This window comes from Neophocaena asiaeorientalis, unplaced genomic scaffold, assembly GCF_003031525.2.
Source record: "Neophocaena asiaeorientalis asiaeorientalis breed wild unplaced genomic scaffold, Neophocaena_asiaeorientalis_V1.1 scaffold162, whole genome shotgun sequence".
Taxonomy (NCBI): Eukaryota; Metazoa; Chordata; class Mammalia; order Artiodactyla; family Phocoenidae; genus Neophocaena; species Neophocaena asiaeorientalis.
This window is the reverse complement of record NW_020172637.1, coordinates 3,049,039-3,075,154: the sequence shown is the minus strand read 5'-3', so window position 1 is coordinate 3,075,154 and position 26,116 is coordinate 3,049,039. Positions and strand designations below refer to the sequence as shown.

Here is a 26,116-nt window from a genome sequence, read left to right as displayed (position 1 = left end):
CCCGGTCCCCACAGCCCGGCGGCGGCGATCGATCGGCGGCCCCGGCTCGGTGTCCGCGCGGCGCACAGGTCGCGCGCCCCATGCAGCCTGCGCCCCAGACTCCAAGGGACTCCTGGGTGCCTGGCTGCGGCGGCGCTCCGCTCGGGCCCTGCCCTTCGTGCCCGCGCTGGCAAAGCCGAGCGTGTGCCCCGGACCGGGGAGAGAGAGGAAGGAAGGGAGGAAGGGAGGAAGGGAGGAAGGGAGGGAGGAAGGAAGGAAGGCAGGCAGGCAGGCAGGCAGGAAGGAAGGAAGGAAAGAAGGAAGGAAGGAAGGAAAAAAAGAGCTGCCCAAGTTGAGAAGAATGGTCCGATTGAAAACTTAGGCACCAGTTCCATCTTGCCTCTGCTCCCCTCACCCACCCGCCTTCCCCTCCCCAGAGTGAAGGAGAGCCTAAAATCCCAGAAAACCGAGGCTTGCTGTGTCGATTGCCACAAGTGAAGAGGCCCCAAGACATTTTTACTGTAGGGTGTGTGTGTGTCGCTGGGGGTGGGGGTGTGCTCTTTAATTCTCTTGCTCGCTTGAGGAAGGAAGAGAATCTGAACTTGACTTCCGTTCTCAGCCCGGAGTTAAAAAAAAAAAAAAATCATCCTCTATTTAATTCTGCTTCACATTTTTAGAAGAAAGCCTAATAATCTTAGGTAGTGCCTGAATGCACCTTTTGAGGGTGCATTTAAGGAATAGTGAAGATGTGACAGGATTGCCGTTATCACTGCAGAGACATAATTTTAGTTATAGGGCAAACACTTTTTCGGACTTGGACTGTTCTTTGAATTCCTCTGGTCAGGCAGTTTTTCAGGACAGGGAATATAGGTGTATTTTAATGAAGGGAGATTAGGTTCTTTATATCTGGCTTTTAACTTGTAGGTTTCAGCTTTTGAAGCCATTCTTTACGCAGATCACTCACTTTTTAAACAGGTTACCTGCACTTAGAAGAACCTGACAGTGATTGAACAGAGGAGATTAAAGGTAGCCTATTAGGAGCAGAACCTTAGGCCCCATTGGCTGTGTCTCTGCAATTTTGAAATGGGAAGTTGTTTTTTTTTTTTTTCCAGAAACATCCCATTTGTGAATGTTTGAAAATACAACTTTTGGCCAGACTGTATTCTCCATGTTCTTTTGTTTTCCTCGCTCTAAACTTCATTTTGGTATTGATGTGGCAAAAGGAAAGAAGACAGACTCCTGGCTCAGCCATTTAGAGTTTTGTCATCTTGGGAAGGATGGCTTTTCTGAGCCTCAATGTCCTCACCTGTAAAATTGGGGAAAAGAATTATATACTGATTGTATTGGCTCCCTCATAAGGTTATTGTGAGGCTCAGAGTGTCCCTTCCCTACCCAGGCCCCAGTACTTGTTTTAAAGGCTTGTTACATTTGTAACAAGCTTAGTAAAGTTTCTCAAGAAAAGTAAGTGATCAGTGAATGATAGCTATCATTCACTCATTCAAAAGATATTAAACATTTACTGTGTTACAAGTGCTGTGTTAAGTATTAAAGGAGAGGTGGCAATCAAGAGAAGACATCTGCATGGGTCTGGTATTCCCAGGGTGTTTCTGGCTTACCCTGCTGTTTTATTGTCCGAGTGGAAGCTTCAGGTTGACTGTTTCCTCTTCTTCTTTCTCCAAAAGATTAGGCCACTTTAAGGCGGTGTGAGGAAATGTTTTTCTCGGGCTGGTGGTATCTCCTCATTCGTAAACATTAAGCTACGGTTATGGTGTCCCTATTACTGCTCTCCTCTGAAGTGGCAATCTAAGGTATATTTAGCAGTTCTGTATATATCTGTGTGAAGGTATGTATTTCTGATTTGGAGCTTGTTTTATTAAATGAATGGGGGGGGGAGGAAGAAATGGGGCAAACACTGCAGTAATTACCGTTAGAGAAGGTACAAACTTGAGTTATGTTAGAGCAGTGAGTTGAATTTTATGTTGCCAAATTCTTGGTTCTGACCTGGTGTGAAGTCTCAGTGAATGATGCACCTTAATTTGAAGAACCTCTCCCTGCAGTTGATGACAATTAACATAGATGCTGAGGCCTCCTGTGTGCAAAATTGGTAAATAAGGAAATTATAAATGCTTTTTTCTGTTGTTTGTTTTTTGCTATTTAAAGCTGTGCTTTATAATGTAGGGGTGGGAGAGGTGCCATTGGTGAATTTTTAAAGGAAGGAGCAACTGATATGTGCAAACTCTCAGAATCAACTGATAAGGCCCAATTATTTTTAAATTAAAAAATGACATTAATCAACTATTATGGTATTTCTAAGTATATTTCAATATTTTATTTAGCTGTGACATTAGATTTTGTGAGTATAAATATTACCAATCAAACAGTTATTCCAAGGGTGTAGTAAATCTACATTCTATTAATCTTTTAAACAGTTTGTTCTCACTGTTCGAGTCAGTTGTGATCTGCATCTGCAAACATGCAAACTTAATGACTTCACCTAAAGTTAATAGTGTTTGTTTGTAGTTGTATGGAGTTTATAGAATGGTTTTATGTCTTGTGGTTCTTGGGCAGCGTGGACACCAGGGTAGGATAATATTAGTTCTTAGTTTTTCACTGTTAGTCAGTAGTTATAAATAACTACTGATTCTATAAAAAAAGATTTGCTAGTTAGGGAAAGCTTGGGGAAGCCAGGGCGGGGTTGTAATTGAAGGAGTTGAACTAGTTGCAGTTGTGCTTCTTGGGTAAGTTGCATGTCAATTGTAGGGACTTTATAGCCCTAAAAAGAAATTTATTAGTATTTTTAGAAATGAAGCTTTATTTTAGATATGAAGGTTTATTTTGTTTTTAGATATGAAGGTTTATGAAGATTTCTGTGGGGACTGGAGTAAAAGCGCTGTCCTCTTCCGATATAGTAAACATCTGTCTGCACATATTGCAACATTTTGATTGTAGGTGGACAAGATTTGCCAGTCATTATTTTTAGGATCTAGTAATCATGCAGTGGGTTATACCCGCGTAGTTTCATTCTGGAATTCTGGTTCCATCAGGCCACTGCTTTTTTGCTTGAGGCCTAAAAATATATGAACCTTGGTCATAGTATCTACTTTTTAATGGGCCTGGATCCCAAGTCCTTTTATAAATTCCTGTTTTATGGATGACCATGGTTCACCACTCCACTCATTCCTGACTGCCACCAGAACCCCTGGGCTGCTGAGTTTGCCTTCATTCGTTCAACAGTTCTTTGTAGTAGATGGAGTCAGTTTACCTGGTGATTGACCTTGCATTCAGTAGACCTGGCTCCTCAAATTACTTGCTCTGTGATCTGGGGCAAGTCATTTGACTTCTCTGAGCCTCAGTTTCTGCATATTTAAAATGGGATTATAGTGCCTACCCATACATATATAATAAGATATCTATATCTATTATGTATTATTTATATATACATACACACACACACACACACATATATACATATATATATACACACACACAGTGACTGACTTATATGATATGAGCTTGCTAAGGGTTAGCCACTTGTCTTAGATTCTGGAAATAGCGTTTGAGACAAAGATTTACCTGCCAGAGGTTTACTGAATGTGTTCTTGGAATCTTTACTGGTGGGGGAGTGAGGGAAGCAGGGCCGGGCAGAGGGAGGAGTTGAACTGTGATGCAGTGATTACAGGTAGCTCTGGAGCTAGGATGGTCCTGCAGAGTTATCTTACCTTGAGGCATGAGGGAGGGACCTCCTCCCCCGCCCCCGCCATGGACTGGTGAGTGACCTGGGGGTTGGCATCTCTTAGCTGGAGAAGAGGGAGTGACCTGGGGGGTGGCATCTCTTAGCTGGAGAGCCTCCGTGCAGAGGGAGCTGAGAGCCTTCAGTGGTGAGTGAAGGAGAGCTGCTGGTCATATTAGATTCTTCACTCAGACCACTAGTTCCATTCACCGAAAATGCAGGCGTGGGATAAATAGTTCTCAGGAACGACTAAATCTTTGCAGAACAGGCCAGGAGGTAACCATCATAATACAGTAACATTGTTTTGATGGAAAATGTGTTCTGAATTTCATACGTCTGCTTACAAATAGATTTTTGGAGTGCCACCTCTTCCCCGTAAACACGAATTGTATTTTTCTCATACTTAGGCCATCAAACACACTTTTATAGTCCTAGGTTTGTATTATATTTTAAATAGTTTCTCTTTTTAGGTGTTTACTTAAATGTTTACTACATTTATTTATTTATTTTTAAAGTTTATATATTTTATTTACTTATGGCTGCGTCGGGTCTTCGTTGCTGCGGGCTTTCTCTAGTTGCAGCGAGCCGGGGCTACTCCGCGGTGGTGCGCGGGCTTCTCATTGCCGTGGCTTCTCTTGCTGCAGAGCATGGGCTCTAGGCGCAAGGGTTTTAGTAGTTGTGGCGTGCCAGCTCAGTAGTTGTGGCGCACGGGCTTAGTTGCTCCGCGGCATGTGGGATCATCCCGGGCCAGGGCTCAAACCCGTGTCCCCTGCATTGGCAGGTGGATTCTTAACCAGGGAAGTCCCTCTTTACTACATTTAAATTACCTATATCCATCAGAAGGAAAATGCAGAATGTTTGCCTGCTGTTTATTTTAAAATCAAGGAATATTTATTTGAGGGTCTAAGGTATGTAGAACACCATTGTCCTCTTGGAGTTTTCTTACCTTATTTAAAAGTTAGTTTTTTATGTCTTTAAAAATATCTGCTGGCTTTAGACCTTGTCTTTTGAAATCCACCTTTGTAATGGAGATTGGTAGAAAATATTCCCTCATCCATCAAAGCTTCATGTTGTGTACTTTGTATATTGTAGTAAGAACCATTCCATGCTCTGCTAATGGTGTCTCATGCACAGTCCTTACTCTTTCTCTTTTTACTTGTTAAAGGACCTGAGCCTTCAATGTCAGCTTTCTTATTAAGTCCAAGAATATATATCATTCCATAGAGAATTGAAAACAGGAGATAAAGTGGGAAATATCTTGCAGCTTAATCCTCCTATGAACTTACTCCAGGCTGTTAGCTATGTACAATTTAAAGAGTTTGAAGGCATCAAAAGGAAGACTTTAGGAAAAAAGGTCTGTCTTGATTGATTTTGATCACCAGCTCCTTGGAATTTTTAAGGAGTTGATTTAATTAAAAATATTTCGTTATTTTATTATTTTGCCAGTAATAGAATGGGTGTAGTGGAAAAAAAATTTTTTTAAATAGAGAAGGTGGCAGAGTTCTTTTTGACTTTCTAGTCAAGCATGTAATCCTACCACTTAGATCACCATTGTGATACATATTCTTATAGCCTTTAAAATTTTTTTCTTACAGACTTTTAAAAGTACATATGCAGTTTTCAGGGAAAAAAAGGAAGATCAGATCATATATTTTATAATCTGCTTTTAACATGTATAATATTTTGTGGACATTTTAGCAGAGCGGTAAATACAGGTGCATCACTATTTTTAATGATTGCCTCATATGCCATCTTATGTCTGCATCTTGGATAAACTGATCATTCTGCTGTTGTTTGATCTTTAAGTTCTTATTTGTACATCTCTGGGCATTATTCAGTTACTTCTTTAAGATAAATTCTTACCTGTAGACTTGCTATGTCAAAGAATATTCACATTTTTATGACTTTTAATGAATACATGCTTACAGATTGCCCTGTGGAAGGGCTGTGGCCAGAGTGCCCTTTCCCCACAGCCTCTTGAGTTCCTAGTTCTTATTGTTTTAAAGGCATGCTGGAGAATTGCTGATACCCCCAAATGTAGCAGCAGTAGGAAGGCCCCATGTGGATCAAGAGCCTGGAGCAGATGCTGCCACGCTTTTCGAAGGCTGCATTTATTTCCCCTGTGCTCTTTAGTGATTTGCTGGCTCACAAGGATTCAACAAAGTACCTAATAATGGTGAATGACATTTTAGCAACTGGTGATAGTTAGTGAAGATGAAAGCATAAGCCTTTGAAATTCTGTCTGCACCATTATTCTAATCTTAAGAAGTAAGGCCTAGAATTTTTAAAGTTTTAGTCAAAAAGCATGCTGTTTCAATAGACCTAGGTGTAACCCAAGGTGCCACAACTTACTGGCAGAGTGACTTTGGGGCAAGTGACTTAACCTCTCTCAGCCTTCATTTTCTAAATGCAACCCTTTGGAATGTTTTTGCAGATTAAGAAAAACAGTGTATATGAAAAATCTTGGCATAGGGTCTGGCAGATATGGACACTATCAACAATATCTTTTATACGTTTTGTGATTTGTTCAGCCTTATCCAATTACAAAGCTTGTTAAACTATTCTGTTGAAAACAGACACTGAGAGACAGTAAGATGGTTTCTTTGTTAATATAGAAAAAGACTGTGGTATCATACAGGTTCTTATTCAGGCATTGATTTGACTATACAGGGTCTTTTCTTCCCTCATCATCTCTCTCTGATCGTAGTTTACCTTGAAAAATCAGATGATTTAGCCAAAAGAAAAAAGTTAAAAACACAGTGTGAGAACAGTTTCCTCTTCCTTTCTTCATTCGTTTGTTTATCCATCTCATATGTTTTGAGTGCCTGCTATTTGTCAGGCACTGTGTCAGGCTCTGGCTTTACAAGGACAGAAGAATTGGGCCCGGGGCCTTACGGTCTAGTTGGGAGTCTTTATGGAAATAAGTGCAGGTAGGTTATTGCGTGTACTACACAAGGGCAGCTGTGGAATAAAGAGCAGGAGCTTGTGAGCTGGTCACATACTGGATTAAAGCTGGGGATTGTGTCTGAGGACAGGGGCAAGTGAACTGAGCACGTGGAAGTGAAGGGTAGCTCAGAGGAGGTGAGGCACTGAGGGTGTTCTTTCGGGATGAGCCGGGGCTTAATATTATTGAGAAGTAAACAAAAGACCCTCCTCTCTCCCCAGGTAACAACTTGAAAGTTCATTCATTAGCTTGTGCTTTCGTTTGCTCATTCACTATTTTGTTCATATATGCACTCATGCATTTACTAAACATTTATTATGTGCCTACTGTCTTCTATGACTGGAAGTGTAATGTCGAATTCTACTTGGAGGCCTCAGAATCTGCACCCCGCTGGGCTTATGGTGGAGCTGGGACAGAGACATACAAACATCGGGAGGTGTGATAATGAGCTGTGGGTGCCCAGTGGAAGAAAGGACTCGTTTCCTGGAAGAGGGGACATTTGAGCTGAGTGCTGCAGGAAGAGACGCAGTTAGCTCTGAAAGCAGAGGAAGGATGTTTCAGCAGGAGGTGGTGGGAAAGAGCCTTGAGTTCTGGTTGCTGCCAGGAGTCTGTGGCTGGTTTGAGGTACGGTGGTAGGACATGGGACTGGAAAGGGAGTGGGGCCGGACAGTCAAATCTAGATGTTTTCGTCACCAGTGCAGAACCATCCCTGAGGTTTATAAGCAAAGGCATGGTCAGCTGAGCCTGCAAAGGGGGATAATCCTATGTTGTTGGCAAGCTTGTAAGGTTATTGCATGTTTTAACAGAATGGGTATCTTTTGGCAATCTTCCTTTTAATACAGCTAATCAAGGTTTGGTGGTACAACCTGCTGCGGACTGTTGATTGTGATTTTTCAGTAAAGTAGTGGGCACACTGCACACACTGCCTTTCTGCACAGCAAGATGGAAGTGTCACAGCACCCAAGGCGGCTGTTTGGAAAGTCTGTCCTAATTTGTGGGCACCAGCATCCTGATGCTTTGTGAGCCATGGGAGGTTAGCTAATTGAGGTGAACTTCAGAGAACCTAACGCCAAGGGAGGACTTGGGGCCATCTGAACAGAAGGACTTTCTCTGGAGGGAGGGGCTGTCCCTGTGGTTTATTTTTCATATCTTGGTGGAAGAGTATCTGTCTCTGTGCCAGGTTGGACTAATTATCTTTGTCATTTTATTTTTATCCTCATCGAATCAGTTTTAAAACGATAAACTGGGGCTTCCCTGGTGGCACAGTAGTTGAGAGTCCACCTGCCGATGCAGGGAACCAGGTTAGTGCCCTGGTCCGGGAAGATCCCACATGCCGCGGAGCGGCTGGGCCCGTGAGCCATGGCCGCTGAGCCTGCGCGTCCGGAGCCTGTGCTCCGCAACGGGAGAGGCCACAACAGTGAGAGGCCCGCGTACCGCAAAAAAAGAAAAACAGAAACAAATGATAGACTGGTGAGGGGGGATGTCATTGTTTTCTCCAAAGTGACTATGTGTTTTTTTTGTTTGTTTGTTTTGTTTTTTTTTTTTTTTTTTTTAGTATGACACAAACACGTGTCCCCTGCATCGGCAGGCGGACTCTCAACCACTGCGCCACCAGGGAAGCCCTGACTCTGTGTTTTAAATCTGTGTGTTTCAGAAGGCTTCCAGTTCTCAGTGGTTGGTGAAATAGTAACTTGCTTTATTTAATCAACAGGATGCTTTAGCTTGATTGTATTTGAGAGGCTTTTATAAACTGGCAAAAAATAAGTAGCATTTCTAATACTTAATAATTATATGTTCTGATTTATCAGAAGTACAAAGAAAAAACAAATTATTTCTGCTAAATTATACTTAGGAGGATAATACTTGAAAACAATAAGAATTAGAAACGAAAGATATTAAGAGGAAATTTAAAGAAAAGTGAAGGAAGAGAAAAACCTAAAAATGAAATGTTAACTGTTAATCTTATAACTGTTTAGAATAATTAATAAAAATGTTAGCATGGTTCTCATATGCACATATAGCACAGTGTATTTCACTGAATTAAATTGTCAGGGAGGAAAAACTGTACCCTCTTAGGCTTATGGATTTGGGGCCTGCAAATTAAACTGACAAAAGACAGAGCAGCGAGAGAAAAGACAGATTTACTCACAGAAGAAATGTGACTCAAAGGGGTGGTTATAATTTGTGGCTTATATACCATCTTAATAGGTGAAGGGGAGGGGAGAAGGGCACTTCTAGGAAAATGAGTGGCTTCTTAGAGTAGGAGAGGGGGAGAAAGGACACCTATAGAAAACAAATGACTCTTTTTTTTTTTTCTGGTACGCGGGCCTCTCACTGTTGTGGCCTCTCCCGTTGCGGAGCACAGGCTCCAGACGCGCAGGCTCAGCGGCCATGGCTCACGGGCCCAGCCGCTCCGCGGCATGTGGAATCTTCCTGGACCGGGGCACGAACCCATGTCCCCTGCATCGGCAGGCGGACTCTCAACCACTGCACCACCAGGGGAGCCCACAAATGACTTTTTGAAAAGATAAATGGGCCCTAAGAGAATAGATGGGCGATGATAGTTTCGTGACAATGTCTGTTTAGGTGTGGTGTGGAGAGTTATCTCTGGTGGCAAAAGTCAGTCTTCCCAGGTTGCTTTTTGGGAGGGGCTTTATGACAATTGAGTTCTTTTGAGAGGCTTTGCTTTTAGGCAGATAAGCGATTTCAGGAACTCAAATGCCTTAAGTTCAAAATAATTTTTAGCCCACACTGGCATATTCTGGACCCCTTCAAAATTTGTTGCAGTTCAGTATCACCCCTGTAATAGCAGTTACAGATAGATAGCAAAAGATAGTGTCATAAATCCGGATTTCTATTTTTCATTTTATTGGAAATTTATTAGAAATAGATGGCCTTAAGGCATATGCCTTTATAAAACTGATAGAATGACTGTAGGCAACAGTTAGCAGGGTATCAAGTTGCTCCTATAAGTGAGGGAGATATTTGTCTCCCTCACTTAAAAAATGGATGTTTTTCCCAGGGGTTAGCATAGGTTTGATATCTTAGATGATGTCCCTTCAAGTTATAAAAGCATCTCAGGAGAGTCTTTTGATGCTAGTGTTGAAACTAAATCACAAACTGTTTTAGGTTTCTAAATGAGCACTCCTGTGTGATGCCTATGTCAATATAATATTTAGTAGAACGGTAGTATTACAACATAACTTCTTATTAAAGTGACACATTACTTGTTATGCCTGACAAACCTCAGTGTCTGGGCAGAAATGGAGACTGGGGTATGGGGGGGATCAAGGTCTGGCTATTTTTGTTTGTTTGTTTCTTTTTGCGGTACGCGGGCCTCTCACTGTTGTGGCCTCTCCGGTTGTGGAGCAACCGGCTCCGGACGCGCAGGCTCAGCGGCCATGGCTCACGGGCCCAGCCGCTCCGTGGCATGTGGGATCCTCCCGGACCAGGGCACGAACCCACGTCCCCTGCATCGGCAGGCGGACTCTCAACCACTGCGCCACCAGGGAAGCCCAAGGTCTGGCTATTTTTGATTGGCAGCAGGTGCAGTCTGTAATCTGAGAGGCTGAGTCTGGGATGCTTGGTGACTGTCGTTAACAAACAGACACAGTGCTGCCAGAAGCCATGGAGAGAGCCTGACACTGGGAAATGGGAAGCATGCTTCCTTGGTAGAGGCAGAAACGAGCACGTCTGATACATAGGGCAGCTCCAAGAATTCTTCTGTTTCCAACTCCTCAGATCTGTTCTTATTGGGCAGTGCTTATATGTTGGAGTTAACGTTAGCCCTATAATGATATGTTTCCACTGTATTAGGCATTTAGTTTTACAAATGCCGACGGTGTGTTGCAGTTCAGTAGGAAATTAGGTAAGATACCTGGATGGTAGGTGTGTTGGGGCTACAGAACCCATGGACCCATAAGAAGGAGGAGAAGCTGTTGCCAGCAACAGGAACAGTGATGATGCTGACTCCCTTTATGGAGTGCTGACTGGAAGCCAAGCAGGACACCTAGCCGTCTGCGGTCTGCATTGGAGGATGGCGGCATTCAGCTCCAGGGACAGCCTCCTTCCCTTTTTGCAGAAGAGGCACACTCGTGTCCGAGAGATGTGCCTGACCCTGCTGTGGCAGTTGGATCCTATGTGATACTGGCTCCATCTTGACTGATACCAGACATGTGTATGAATAATAAACAAGTTTTTAAGTAGAGGGCTTAAATTTAGTATGAAACCATTAAGGAGGCAATAGGGCTATTTAAATTACTTTTAGAAGGCCTCATGCTTATTATTCTGGTACTTGAACTGAAATTAAATTTGTGAAACAAGAAAACACTTGACCAAGGAAGCACTTAGCTGACACGTCGTACGCTCCTGGTTGTATGCTCCTGTCAATCTGATCCTTCCCGTTATGACACGAGGACTTCCTGGTCTTGGGATTGTGGCGGTAGTGAACATTTGAACTGACACTTCCTGTTCTTAATGGATCACAGTTCATAGTGAGGATGCGATTATCTTCTTTAGACTACAGTCCTAGAAGTGAGATCACTGGTCAGCAGGCGTGTGACTTTCAAGGCTTTGATACATGTTGCCAAACCGCTTTCCAGAAAGGGTTTCCCTGTTTCCACTAATGCTGGCCCTGCATGGAGTGCTTCTTTCTTCTCACCCTTCCACAGGGATTTTGATAGCCATTTTCACCTTTGTCAATCAGATAGATGAAAAATCACATCTCGCTATAATTTTTATCTGCATTTATTGGATTGCCAGCCAAATGAATGTCTTTTTATATGTATATGGTTCATTTGTATTTTTTCCGTTTGTGATTTTTGTCCATTTTACTAACGGGATAGTTGTATTCTCATTGTTCTAAACAAAGTCTTTTTATATTCAGCATACTTTTTGACATATGTTTCCCCTGGCTTATTGTTTATCTTTTTGCCTTGTTTAAGGTGTTGCTGATTAGACATGTTACAATTTTGTATGATCACAGAACATCCACATAGGGATAGAACCTCAAGAGAAAGGGGAGAGTGGAGAAAGTTGTCTGTGAAATTACTTGTAGGAAAAGCAGTTTGGGCCTGGCATCAGGGTAGTGACTGAGTTCATTTGGGTATCAGTGCACAGTAATGCTGTTACATTTGTGAGGGTCTGTTTCCTTTTTGTATTTAATTTGCAAAGCTCTGTTTCTCGGAATTGGTGACAGTTCCTGCCGCCCTCCTTGACCTACTCCCTGACCACTGCTGTCTGGTGGACAGCTGAAGCTCCTGTGCTCAACACCTGTCATTTCCTGCTCATTCCTAAAATCCCCTGCGGTTTTTATTCGAGCCAGTTCCAAGGACTTTGAAACTTGTAGATAAAGGCTTGTTATTTACTTATCGCCTCTGCTACAAACTGAGGCCTCTTAAGGCTAAATTACCCATAACTTCCTTGTGATAATGAACTTAAATCCTGAATCATAGGAAAGTTCTCACTTTTGTCTTTCTGGCACTTGCGCTGAAATTACATTTCTGTGTTAGTAAAATGAGAATGTAGTACTGAATTGAACCAAGAGTTTATTTGCACCCTGTGTGTCACGCTGATCCAGTCTGCCCTGTGCTTCTCAAATGTCTGTGGCTTGGAAGAGGTTCCCAAACGCATTGCTTGTTTAAAGAGTGTGAGATTTGAGAGACACAGGTCATAGCTTGAGGTCTGCCATTTTGCAAGGCTGATGAACCTTTCTGACTCCAAATATTCTTATCTGTGGAAAACGAGGATAACATGTTATTGTTTGTGACTAACTCTTTGCAAAAAAACCATAGATCTGTTTGAAAAAGCAAATGGTTGTGTCATGATTTGGGGTTTTTTAGTGTTTTCTAGTTGGGTGTTTGGTTTTTTGTTTGTCATGTGGTGGTGTGGCTGCTTCCCTTAGTGATGAACGCACACTCCGATTTGTTGAAAGAACCCAGGGCCAACCTGGGCTTTGCTCCACAGAGTTTGAAGTGAATGTTGCTCTTCCAAAATCCTTATTCTGCTTCCTTGGGGGAGCCTTTAGTTTCTCTACAAGTTCAGGTCTGGGAGCTCTTGCTATGTGGATTTTCCCAGAGAATATGCAGTGCTCAGGGCAAGCCCAACTCCTTGAGTGAGCTCCTTCTAGAGTTTCTGACCCCACTCTGGGGAAGGACTGTGGAGGCTGAAGCCTTTGGGAGGATGCTTTCACCAGCCTGAGGAGAGCTGACTTGTGTATGGTTTTGTTGTGATCCGTGAATCATCTGTCCCCAGGTTTCATTATAACCGCAGACTGTACTGTGATTTTAACCATTTGATTAACAGAGCCTTACTTTTGGCTTACTTTTGGCCTGTTGTACTTCATGATTTACACTGGTGTGCCTGTATCTGTAATCACACTTTCTTTAGTTTGTATCTCCGTTCACTTCAGGCCTTTCTGCTTTCTGCTCTTTATCTGCCTCTAGGGTCCTATGGAGTGGGAGTTTGTGTTGTAAAAGCACGTGGAATGCTTACTTAAGACTTTCAGTTGTTTCCTTACCTCCCTTTCACATTTTGCATTTTAAATGTTTAAAGAATTGTGAATGTACCAAACCGTATTATGGATTTTATCAAAATAACTTCTACAGGCACGTGATACTGGGTATGTATCTGTATCAGTGTGTTTATGTAAATGTATGGATGTGTTTTTTTAAATCATTGTTTTTCTTGGGATTTGGTCGATTAAAAACAAGCCTCCTCTTTGAGATGGTCAGCTTTGAAATTTTTGACTTTGGAATATATCAGTTTTCCTCATAATTTATTTTTTAATGTTCCATGAGATATGTGATCTAAAGATGACTTGGAAGAATTTTTAAAGAATTAATTTGAAATGTTTTTCTCTTGACAGACTTGGAAATACTGTTTAGAATTCGTATAGAATATAATCATATATACATTTGTATATATTTATATATATATATATATTTTTTAATTTATTATTTATTTTATTTATTTATTTTTGGCTGCATTGCATTCCCGTCGCTGCGCGCGGGCTTTCTCCAGCTGCGGCTCGGGGGCTGTAGGCACGCAGGCTTCAGTAGGTGTGGCGCACGGGCTTCGTTGCTCCGCGGCATGTGGGATCTTCCCGGACCAGGGCTTGAACCCGTGTCCCCTGCATTGGCAGGCAGATTCTCAACCACTGTGCCACCAGGGAAGCCCTTCTGGATATATTTGGTAGCTCTTTTATAAATGAGTTTAGAAATGAATCGTGTTTTTTATAAATTTATTTATTTTATTTTATTTTTGGCTGCGTTGGGTCTTAGCTGCTGCGTGCAGGCTTTCTTTAGTTGCGGCGAGCTGGGGCTACTCTTTGTTGAGGTACGCGGGCTTCTCATTGAGGCGGCTTCTCTTGTTGTGGAGCACGGGCTATAGGCGTGCGGGCTCAGTAGTTGTGGCTTGCAGGCTCTAGAGTTCAGGCTCAGTAGCTGTGGTGCATGGGCTTAGTTGCTCCGTGGCATGTGGGATCTTCCCGGACCAGGGCTCGAACCCGTGTTTGAGCCTGCATTGGCAGGTGGATTCTTAACCACTGTGCCACCAGGGCAGCCTAGAAATGAATAGTTTTGAGTCTTTGAAAATAGTCATACTATGAGATTATATCTGTGTTCCACAAAAGTTAGTAATTGGAAAAGGAATGAATGTCTAGTTATAATGACATCATTGGCTTAATATATCACTGGGCTCTAAACGTCGAGCTTCCTCTGCAGTAGGAACTTTTATGGCATGCTCTCCTGAAAACAAGTCATATTATAACAGCTGTGTTGAGTGTGTATATATGGTGAACTACTGGGCTTGGACATAGACGTAATTTATTTTTGAGTCTCATTTTCACTTTTACTGAGGTCTGTGTAAGACTTAGACACGCTCTCTCCTTTGACAAGTCTTTCCTTGTTGCAACAGATTCTCTAAGTTGCTTGTTGGTTGCTGATGCATCATTTTAGAAATAGGCTGAGTGGTGTGGCCCACAGGCAAAAGCTTTGTCTTTTCTCCCTAGATCACAGCAGAGGGACGGCCAGTGTGGGAAGGATTGCTGTAAAGCAGGGGTCCCCAAACTCCGGGCCGTGCACTGGTATCAGTCCCGGCCTGTTAGGAACTGGGCCGTGCAGCAGGAGGTGAGCGGTGGATGAGTGAGCGAAGCTTCGCCTGCCGCTCCCCATTGCTCCCCATAGCTCGCATTATCGCCTGAACCATTCCCCCCCCACCGTCTATGGAAAAACTGTCTTCCAGGAAACTGGTCCCTGGTGCCAGAAAGGTTGGGGACCACTGCTATAAAGTATTTTCCCAGGTTTATTTTGATGGGAAGGCAGGGGAGCCGAAAGAGTGTATTTTTCAGGGAGTTCAGCAGGACAGAAAAGGCACATGGAAAACAAAGGAGTGTAAGGATTTAGTTTAGTTTAGGGTACAGATAGAGTACGGAAATGAATTTAACCACATTGTGCTGGGAGTTTATTGATTTAAATACAGTAGTAACCCTAAAAATCTTCTTGGGAGTTGGCATGTTGACCCAAACAGGATTCAGGAGAAGCAGGTTGAGCTTCTGTTTCTCAACACCAGTGCTCTTTCTGCTGCCCTATTCGATAGTCTCCATACTGATAGAGTGCCGTTTCTTTACATGCTTTCCAAGAAAAGTTGCTTTATTCTCTTTAAGAAACGAGTAAGCCTTTGCTCATGGTTTATTTATTTATTTATTTTTTGAAATTAGCAGTTCTGTTAGCTAGAGTAGATTTACCTCATTGTCTATCTTTGTTTTTAAGGAGTGCAAAGATTGGGAAACCTTTATATTGTAATTGGGTGTAAACACTTGCTTTTTTAAATAAATGTATTTATTTCATTTATTTTATTTTTGGCTGTGTTGGGTCTTCATTGCTGCATGTGGGCTTTCTCTAGTTGCGGCGAGCGGGGGCTACTCTTCATTGCGGTGCACGGGCTTCTCATTGCCGTGGCTTCTCTTGTTGCGGAGCACGGGCTCTAGGTGCGCGGGCTTCAGTAGTTGTGGCTCGTGAGCTCCAGAGCACAGGCTCAGTAGTTGTGGCGCATGGGCTTAGTTGCTCCGCGGCATGTGGGATCTTCCCGGACCAGGGCTCGAACCCGTGTTTGAGCCTGCATTGGCAGGCTGATTCTTAACCACTGCACCACCAGGGAAGCCCTAAGCACTTGCTTCTTTAACTTGACTTTCTGTAGACCTAGTTTTTAAATAATTCTGAGGATTAATATGGACATTGACCATATTGAATAAACTTTTGTGTAACCAGATCATAGTAAGCAGTTCTATAATTTTGAATGAGACACTATTCCAAATTATAGAACTTGCTTATTATGATCTGGTTACACAAAGCTGTTGGTCACTGCCTCCTCTCCTTATAAACTGGCTGTGTTCTTTATTGATCTGTGTGCAGTGTGGGTGGGAATGGAAGAGGGAAGGCCCCTTACCAGCTGAATGACTTGGGCAGATCACTAAAGAATCCTCTTGTGGGCTCAGGACGTGTTTGTAGAATCTGAACCAAGGGATTGTCTTATTTCTATTCTGGTATTTTGTTTTGTTTTGTTTTTGCAGTACGCGGGCCTCTCACTGCTGTGGCCTCTCCCGTTGCGGAGCACAGGCTCCGGACGCGCAGGCTCAGCGGCCATGGCTCACGGGCCCAGCCGCTTCGCGGCATGTGGGATCTTCCCGGACCGGGGCACGAACCCGTGTCCCCTGTGTCGGCAGGTGGACTCTCAACCACTGCACCACCAGGGAAGCCCTATGTTGGTATTTTTAAGAAACATTCAGGGAAAACTATGAAACCATTATCTTCATCCTGATATTCAGCCTAAACCAGACATATTTTGGGTCCATGTCCTTTTAGGTCATGACATGGCCTTTGGTAGACAAGAAAAAATATGAATTTTCTACTTTAAAGTCATGATTTATACAGATTTCTTACTGATGTCAGAGTGTTGGAGCCAGAATGGAAATTTAAAAATGGGTAAAATAGAAGGCTGTAGCTTTCTGTTTAGTTTGAACTTGAGGCTGGGTAGGCTTGTGAGTTTAACTGAACGTAAGGAAAGAATGAGTCTAGGAGAATAAATCCAATATATTAAGAGAATGTTAAAACCCCAAGTTGTTAAATATAGTTGAAGAGCACATTGTTGTTTTGTTTTTTGGTTGAGGGAGAATGTGATGCTTCCATGTTTATTTGGATAGATTTGTCTGAGTGAAAAGCCTTGTGTTTAAATCCTACTCAAAGCATAAAAACATGTTTAACTGAATGTAATCTCCTTGCACTCAACTTGCTACCCTCTTTGGAACAGTCTCACACACTAAAATAACATAAGGGAGGATAAACTAAATCAGAGGTTAAGACAGATATGCTTAAGTGAGCTTTACTATAGCTCCCATACTAATTAAAACAAGTTGACAAAATGTTTTGAAAGTATTAGCTTCCCTTTTGTACAGGACTTAGTGTCTTTTAAAAATTTTTAGTAGAGAAAGATCTCAAAATATTTGAGAACATTTACTTTAAAACTTTTTTAGTTTTCACTTCAAATACTCACCAATTAATCAAGAAATGAGTTTTAACCCCCTGGTGAGTTTGAGGTATGGTGTGGGCACAGTGGTCCGGGTCCACTCCTTCCCTTTCTGATCTGCAGTCTGCACTGCCCCAAAGGGAGGGATGGCAGCTGAAGCAGAGGCTTGGGGCGAGGGCCTGGTGGGTGACCAGGTGGGAGATCCAGCCTGGGGACCTAGTTTTAGAGCTCCTTGATCATAGCGAAAGGACATGGGGCTTCAGTCTGGGAGTTTCCGAGGTTCCTGAATGTGTGTATGATGTTGTCAAAGTGTAATTTTTAGAAGGCTGACTTGAAGGTGGTGATAAAACTTTTTTGCTTGTGTATCCTCTAAAAGAATTTGAGAAAACAAAGTTTCTTTTGCATATTAATACTGTCACACCCAGTTTTTTTAAAGGTTTAAGTAAATGCAGAAGATACAGTCTCCAGTTTATTGTAAATAGTGTCATTTTAATGTATTTAAATAGAATCCAAATATCATAGTTTATTGTAAATGGTGTCATTTTAATGTATTTAAACAGAATCCAAATATCATAGTAACTTGCTAACCATTATCAGCCATTTAAAAGATAATGGTCAGAAATTTTACATTTTTTCTTTATTTTTAAATTCTTACCCAGAATCTGTCTGATCTGAAGAAAGAGTATCGTCCTGCTTGAAACTCTCTTATTGATCATCTTATCATTTTTCTGTAACAAAATATGTATTTAAACTTAAATCTATATTAAGAAGCACTTCTGGAATGACAGAAGAAGGACATCTAGAAATCTGCCTTTCCATAGAAACAATGAGAACACTGGCAAAAATGATCAAAATCAACTTTTCAAAATTCTAGAAATTAACTAAAGGCTTGCAATAATCCTAGGAGTGTTTATTTGGGGAAATGATTGAATTGTAGTAAGAACAGTGAATTTTGTTTTCTTTTAACTTGCTTTATTTTCCCATTCCTTCTCCCTAGCTCTGTGGTAGCTTTGTTTTTTAAAAGTTGTATATATATATTTGAAGTATAGTTGATTCACAATGTTGTGTTAGTTGCAGGTATACAGCAGAGTGACACCTGAATCACTTTGCTGTATATATGTGTGTGTGTGTGTGTCTGTGTGTGTGTGTATATATAGATACATATATATACACACATACGTATGTATGTGTATATATGTATATACTTTTCAGATTCTTTTCCATTATAAGTTGTTACAAGATAGTGAATATAGTTCCCTGTGCTATTCAGTAGGACCTTGTTGTTTATTTTTTATATAGTAGTATGCATGGTAGCTTTAAAACGAGCAACCTCGTAGTCACTAGAGGAAGAAGGACAGGTTTGGAGCTTCCCCAAAAGCCCTAGCCCTAGGGAACTCTCACCATTTGACCTGACTCAGAGGTCACCCAGTGTTGGAAGCCCTCTTAGGATGTCTGCTGAAAACACTCAGCAGCAATTATTTATCATTGCAACTGCCTGCAGCAGTGATACCAGTTGGAGCAAACAAGAAATGGGTCAAAAAACTTAAAAAGAATGTCTTGGAAGTAGGAGGTCCGTCAGGGGCTTTGAGAAGCTCTGGTGTATTCCTGGTGCTCTAGAGGACTGTGCACATGGCAGCGCTCTGAGCATGTCCAGGAAAGACCTGAGGAGGCCCTCATTCTCACCTCTGGCTGACCTTGAGGCTCTGAGTAAGCAGAGAGTAAAGGCTAAGTAAGGTTGTAAACTGTTGAAGCATTGAAGGCTTGCCCAACACACACACACACAGCCCCTTGGCGAAGGATGGGACACTTACTGGTTTAGGGCATTTAAGGAAGTCTCTGTCCAGTTATTAGCTGACCACTAAGCTAACTGAGCAGAAACTTCAGTGGCTACACTTGACGAAAAAATAGAGACTTTACAGAATTAAACGTCACTAAACAAACAGCAGTAACAACAGAAGCATATCCTGCAAGGAGAGAGAATCTGATTTTGAGTTGCCACTTTATGTTATTTAAAGTGTCCAGTTTTCAACAAAAAAGTATAAGATACTCAAAGATATAGGAAAGTATGGCTTACAAATTTATTCAACACTTGCAGCCTCTATGTTAGACTCTGAACAGGGCACGTAACAGGTGTTTAAAAACGTTATTTGAATTGACTTGTTATTAGCTGATTTTCAGAGACCCCATGTATTTTCTTTCTTCTGTAGTTAAGTGTTTAACCCTAAGACAAACCCTGGTGTTTTTATTACGTCTTCTAAAACAGGGTCTTTATTAAATGATAGCTACTAAAAGAAGCCATACATTTGCCCAAATGAGTGTTTATTAGTATCCTGGAAAATTTGAAGGCTCTTTCTTTAGGTAATTATGTATAATAAACCTGCTAAGAAAACTGACTTATTCAGAGACCAGATCACTTAGAAATATTTCCTATATGAAGTTTATCTGTATAGTTTGAGTTTTTACAGCATTTTGAGAATATAACTATTGTACTGTTTTGCAGATGTCCAGATCTCTAGAGACCTGTAGTCAAGTACTCATATTATCCTGTATTTGACTTCTTTATAGTAAAGATTCAGAAGATTTTACTGTGTCAGACCTAGTAAACTGGTGTTAAGTCTACTTATCAGGATATGCTGATTAAAAAAATCTGGCCTCAAATCCATAATATTTGCAGATGAAAAACCTTTACCATTTTCATGATCAATTGCGACGATGGAAGAAATTCAGGGTTGTCATGCACTGTATTGATGTTCCCTGATTCATTCCAGGAGCAGAAGGAGGAAAGCGGAAATGCTGATGGCATCACATCTGTGCACAGAGTGGAACAATATATCCTGGTTCCAAATACTCATTTGTGTATATTTTTCTATATTTTTCATCATTCTTTTTTATTCCAGTGTCTGTAAAAAAGATGAAGCAAACCTGCTGGACCCGCAAGCTTCAAAGCCCTGTGTCACTGCAAGGAGAAGATGCTCACTGAATTTGCTTTGATGCTAAGCAGGGGAGCAAGGGATGATTAATATCTTAGAGAATGTGGTCAGAATTCCAAAAGGTGTTGACAGATTCCTGCCGTGGCTAATGCTGAGCTGGCCAGTATTCAAAGAGTGACATGAGCAAGGGCAACCCATAAAGCAAACAGTTGTTTACTGGCAATTGTAATTGCCAGAAGGATGGGTTTACAGTGGATCTCGAGGTTCAAATTTAACTGTTTAAGAACTTGGTTAGCAAAAGCAAGGGTCTTTTGTTGTTGTTCACTGTGGAAATAATATTGCATCTAGAGTAGGCGTGTGTGTGTATACACGTGCATGTGTATGAAATTACATTGATAAGGTGATATCTGGTTATTCATAGATACGCTCATGTACACATATATATGACCGCATGTGCCTTATTTCACTTGGCACCTGGTATAAACTTATTTTTTCTTATATTCTTATATGTGAGTACATGTATCTATGATTAGTTTACCAATGAATATGACTTTTATGATTAAAACAAGTTGTCATTATAACTGCTAATGCCATTAATAAAATCGAGATGACTACAGTAATCTGCTATTCTTGCTATTAAGTTTTTACATTGGCGTTTTTTCAGTAGCCATCCTAGGAAGATGGAGTTGGTTGGATTCTTGTAGTTGTCAGTGGTGATGTGACCCTGCAGCAGGTTCAGATTGTGTGGCCACATCTGTAATACTTGCAATTTCTCAGTTCATTGCTCTCTTTTCTGCCTCACCCCTTAGAGCTAGTCTCTGCAGTGAACATGGGATTCTCCTTTTCATATTTTCCAGAACTGAATTCCTGGGTTTGCTAGGTGAGGGGGGAGAAGGGGAGAAGGGGAGGTAAAGAGGCTGCTGTTGGGAAGAGCTAAGCGGAGGCAAGACTGGGCCCACATGAGGATGACAATGCCTGGAAGAGTCTAGACTTTGTGGGTTAGACCCCAGGAGAGAGACCCCCCTCCACACACCCCCAGAAGAAGACAAGGCAGGGTGGAGTTGGGGGGAGTCTGAGCCCACTTCACCATGTCTAATTTCACCAGTGAGGCTGGGAGCAGGTGATGGGGGAGGCACCTGCACGGTCCAGGTGGGGCAAGGAGGCCAGAGGAGCCAGGTTGGCTGGCAGAGCCAGCCCGAGATGTGTCTGAGAGAAGCCAGGTGGGCTGGGAACAGTAGAGTCTTGGGTATGAATAGCAGAGTGGGAAGCTGGGCCCAGGGGAAGTGGGTGAGAGGCGTGGGCTGTGGGATGGGGGAGAGGCACGGAGCGGGTGAGCAGAGTGGCTCCAGGACCCACCGCTTGTGCTGCAGGCAAGGCAGAGGGGGCAGCCTTTCCTGAAGGTGCTGTGTCTGTGGGGCTCCCGGGGTTGTGGGTCAGCACCGGCCTCCCCTCTCACTTTGCACCCTGCTATGGCCGACTTTGGAAAGTGAGAAGGGAGGGGAACACCTGGGCCCCCATCAAGTCCAAATTTTGACACATATTAGGCAAAGCTGGTTTGAAGGTTATGAGGAGAGGTGGGGAACAGATTTTTGTTTTGATCATTTATAGCCTCCTTCTTCTAAAAATAAAGTGGCTTTCAAAAATACATGTAATACTATAAGAAGTAATAAATAAGTGAGAATATTAGTAATAGAGATGATACTGTTGGGAAAAATAATGGACGTCTTGAGGCTTTACAAGAGGTAGGTCACAAATGTGGCTTTCAGATTTGTAGCACACAGAGGAAAGAGGCAAACAGAAGCAGTGGCCTGTGCTACAGTGTCCATCAGATTAACAAATGAAGCAAAACAAAACCAGTGACTTATAAGATGTTATAAAATACTGAGCAATGTCCATGACAATGTGCCTTCATAAATAAAACAAATAAAACAAATTAGGCCTGCTCATGTCATTCAAAACAGCCTGTCCAGGGAATAAAACAATGTGGTCCAAGTAACCAACTCTGGGACACCTGGCTTAACTAAGGGATAGCTTTTATCTAGCGCAGGGCTCACACACCCAAATGAATCCAGGGTCCTGGCATATGAGTAAGTATATGAACGGGGCTGGAGTGGAGGCCTGGATGACCCAGAGAGGGCATGATACATCTAAAAGGCACTTAACACTTCATAACAAAAAACCCTGTTTAATAAGGCACTGCAGGCCAGACCACCCCGCTGGAACTCTGATCTAGAGGAATGTGTGGACATCATCTATGGACTCTTTCTTAAAAATTGTTTCTCTCAGTTGAGCTTTTGGAAGACATTGAACAGCAGTGAGTTATGGATCGTATTCTTTGACAGGTACCTGGTCTGCAGATAACCCATGTTGCCAGTTAATCATGCAGCCATATGTTTTACCTGTTGGGCAGACCGAGGGGAGGTGAAGCCATTTGTCTTTTAAGCTGAGGGCTTTGGGAATCCAGAGGCAAGGGGAGGGGACAACTCCACCATGGCCTTTGGTCTCCAGGCACCATTCTGGGTGCATCAAGAGGGAAGTAGGTCAACGTTTTGGGCACACTGTGCTTATAACTTAGGTGGTAAAATGGGAATTACATATAAAAAGTATTATTTAGGAGTTTTGATTATGGCCATATTTTGAATATTTGTGCAGGTAAAGGGGAGGCCACTGACAAGGATAATCAAAATCAGGTTCTAGAGTGTTTCAGAGAAGCAAGGAAAATGCTTTAAATTTGGATTATAGTACTTGAGGATGACGTGAGGTCTTTTCTGAAGTCTTTGACAGTGGGATAATTTAACAACTGGGCAGTCTCTTTGCAGTTCTATGCCTGCACACATACAGGCACACATGCACACACTAGTGCACATACACTTATACTTAATCTGGAGTTCTGTTCCCATCCTATGGTATTGTGGTTTGGTTCCGAGGGCTCTTGGACCGACCTCTCCTTCAGGGTGAGTGCATGCAGTACATGAAATGCTAGGGTGCTATGTAGTTCTCCCTGATACAGCGCCCTCAAGATCTAAATCTCCAAGCAGGAGAAAAGGCAGCCTGCTAATTTATTTCCTAGTACAGTGTGATCCCATTATATGCGAACTGAATTATGCAAATTTCAACTAATGACACATAAATAATAATAAAAGCTTCACATTATATGGAAAATTTCAACAGACACATTCCCCTACGTTATGCATCAAGCCATCTCATATTTTCAAAGCCAGCAGGTCAACTGAATTATAAAAATGCTTTGTTACCCAATGTCATTACCTTTTCTTTTAAAGAGAAATACTTACTAACCCTTGGCAATATTATGTGAACCCTTGTTGTTTATAGAACTTTTTCATGGATTTTGGTGACATTTGTGTTATTATTTTAAAATTAACTTATAATTTAAACCTTTATTATAGCTTTCAAAATATCCAAGTATGCTAATACTGGTACTGAAAAACATCCTGAAAATCTGTAACTTTGGGACAGAAATGTGATAAAACTATGATATGCCATGCTGTCAATTTATGAGGCACAACCGAGAAGTATTAGAGGTAATGCTGATATTAAAAAGCACCAGTAAAGCAAAAATACAGCACACGGCTGCAGATTTATGCATTCTGAGGATGCATTTCCCCACACTCTACCCCCAGACTAGGGGGTAATCAGTCTTGAATTATGTAAGTTCTTTAGGAACATCTCATGAATCAAATACAGCCATGCCTTTTATGAATCCCTGTTATCCAGGCTTGGAAAAGATTGTTTAGGTTGAAAAATACACATAGCAAGATACTTATTTGTCTGACACAGAGTAGAAAATCTTTAAGGGGTTAGAAGAAGTAAATTTTCCTTCTTCTTTAAAACTTCTCAGTAGCTATTTAGTTAATTATTTTACGCACACCACCCTGCTTTGTTCGTTGTAGGGAAGCAGAACATTTCTTGCACTTATTTACAGATGGAGAAAGGACGGTCACTTCCTGGTTGTAGCTTTGCTCTAAACACATTCAAAGTCCTTTGGTTTTTCCATCAGGTAATATAAAGTGATAAAGCTTTTAATAATAATTGCTTACGTTTAACTGGTGCTCATTATGTGCCGGACACTGTTCAAACTGCCTTAATAACTCCTTTGATTTTCATGGCAACCCTTTCAGGTAGGTGCTCACTCTTATTTCTGCCATTTCACAGCTGAGAAGATAGAAGCACAGGGAGGTTAAGTGACTAGTCAAAGGTCTTAAAACTAACAAGTTTAGAGCTGAGAGTCAATGCAGGCTGGCTGGCTGGCTCCAGAGTCCGTATCCGCAGTCACCATGCTCTGGCCTCGCAGGAAGCTCAGCGACGAGGACCCTCTGGTCAGAACCGTCATACCCGGAGGGGAACTTGCCCTGTAAACAAGGGGATGTGTTCCCACGTAAGAAGAATTACTGTATGGAACAGATCCCCGTCGTAAAATAAAATAGTTGTTCAGAAACCCTAAAGTTTGCACTTGGTAGCTGGTTGCCGAAGGAGGGTAGAATAGATTATGGTAAGTCTGAGGAAGTGAGGGTGAGGGCCAGGCTCTGCCCCAGAGAGAATCCTGTGCTGCGTCTAGAAGGCCTGCTGCAACTCAGGGGCGGAGCAGCGGGCTGTGCTCCCCAGTGGCCAGCTTCCTCCCCTGTCCCTCCTCCAGCACCCAGTTGCTGCAGAGTCCTAAATCCGACTGAGCCGTACTTGCCTTCAACAAGACGTTTGTTAGGCATGATACCATCTTCACGGTAGTGGGTTTACAATGATGAAAATGACCGAGTGCCTACCTTAGGCTTTGTCTAGGAAGCCTCATGTGACTTCAGAAGCCCCTCCTCGCCCCTCCACCCCGCCGAACTCCCCATCTTCTTGTGATGCCTGAAACTTCTTTAAGAGTGGTGAAAACAGTAAATTTCACAGTTGAGAAGCTGAAAATGGCAGTGTCTGCTTTGGGGGGTTCCTGTGAGCGTGGATGAGTCTGTCAGGGGCTTTGGGTTTGTTGGGCAGCCAGTGTAAATGACTACAGTCAGGTCCTTCCCTTTTACTGGGTGGGGGGGGACCAAGGCCTGAGTGGGGAGGAAGGATACAGGATGAGAAAGAGAGTGACAGACATTGCCCAAGTGACGTCAGCCTCATTATCTTATTGTCCAGACTTGAAACTACTTGAGATTTGTGCCCAGAATGAGGTGAGCCCTGATTATTTTCACTTGGGCAGGGAGAAATACAAGCTGAGTATGGAATATTTGGCGGTGAAGCCGTAGAAACAGGTACTGGAGTGTTCATATACATTTTTTTTTTTTTTTTTTTTTTGCGGTACGCAGGCCTCTCACTGTTGTGGCCTCTCCCGTTGCGGAGCACAGGCTCCGGACGCGCAGGCTCAGCGGCCATGGCTCACGGGCCCAGCCGCTCCACGGCACGTGGGATCTTCCTGGACCGGGGCATGAACCCGCGTCCCCTGCATCGGCAGGCGGACTCTCAACTGCTGCGCCACCAGGAAAGCCCTCCTATACATCTTTTAAAACCATGCTGACTTTGTATAAAGGAACCGTTTCTCATTTTGCTTGTTAGTCAAGCTATCACAGCTCAGACTAATGTCCCAGGGGAGGTGTGTAACACAGGACCTCACTGAATGTGGGATTCCCTTCTTTCCACTTCCTCCTTAAAGGTTTGGTTGTATCAGGTGTTTGTATTCCATTTATACCTTTGTGGGCCTGCTATTCTTAAGAGCTAGGAACTTTGTAAATTTAGAAACAGCTTTCAGGAAACAATCAAATACATTTCTATAATATGGCTAATTTGTTATAGGTGTGATTTTTGAATGCCACCAGTCCTGTTTTTTACAGTTAAAAAAATGTTGGGCTTCCATGGTGGCGCAGTGGTTGAGAGTCCACCTGCCGATGCAGGAGACACGGGTTCGTGCTCCGGTCTGGGAAGATCCCACATGCCGCGGAGCGGCTAGGCCCGTGAGCCATGGCCACTGAGCCTGCGTGTCCGGAGCCTGTGTTCCGCAGCGGGAGAGGCCAC

General features: G+C 42.5%; 1 protein-coding gene across 1 annotated transcript in view; it reads left to right on the top strand.

Annotated features, from left to right (window-relative positions):
* Positions 1-26,116, top strand: part of HECA (HECA ribonucleoprotein granule regulator) — a 43,158-nt gene that overhangs the window by 113 nt on the left and 16,929 nt on the right. The gene's annotated exons all lie outside the window — the stretch shown is intronic.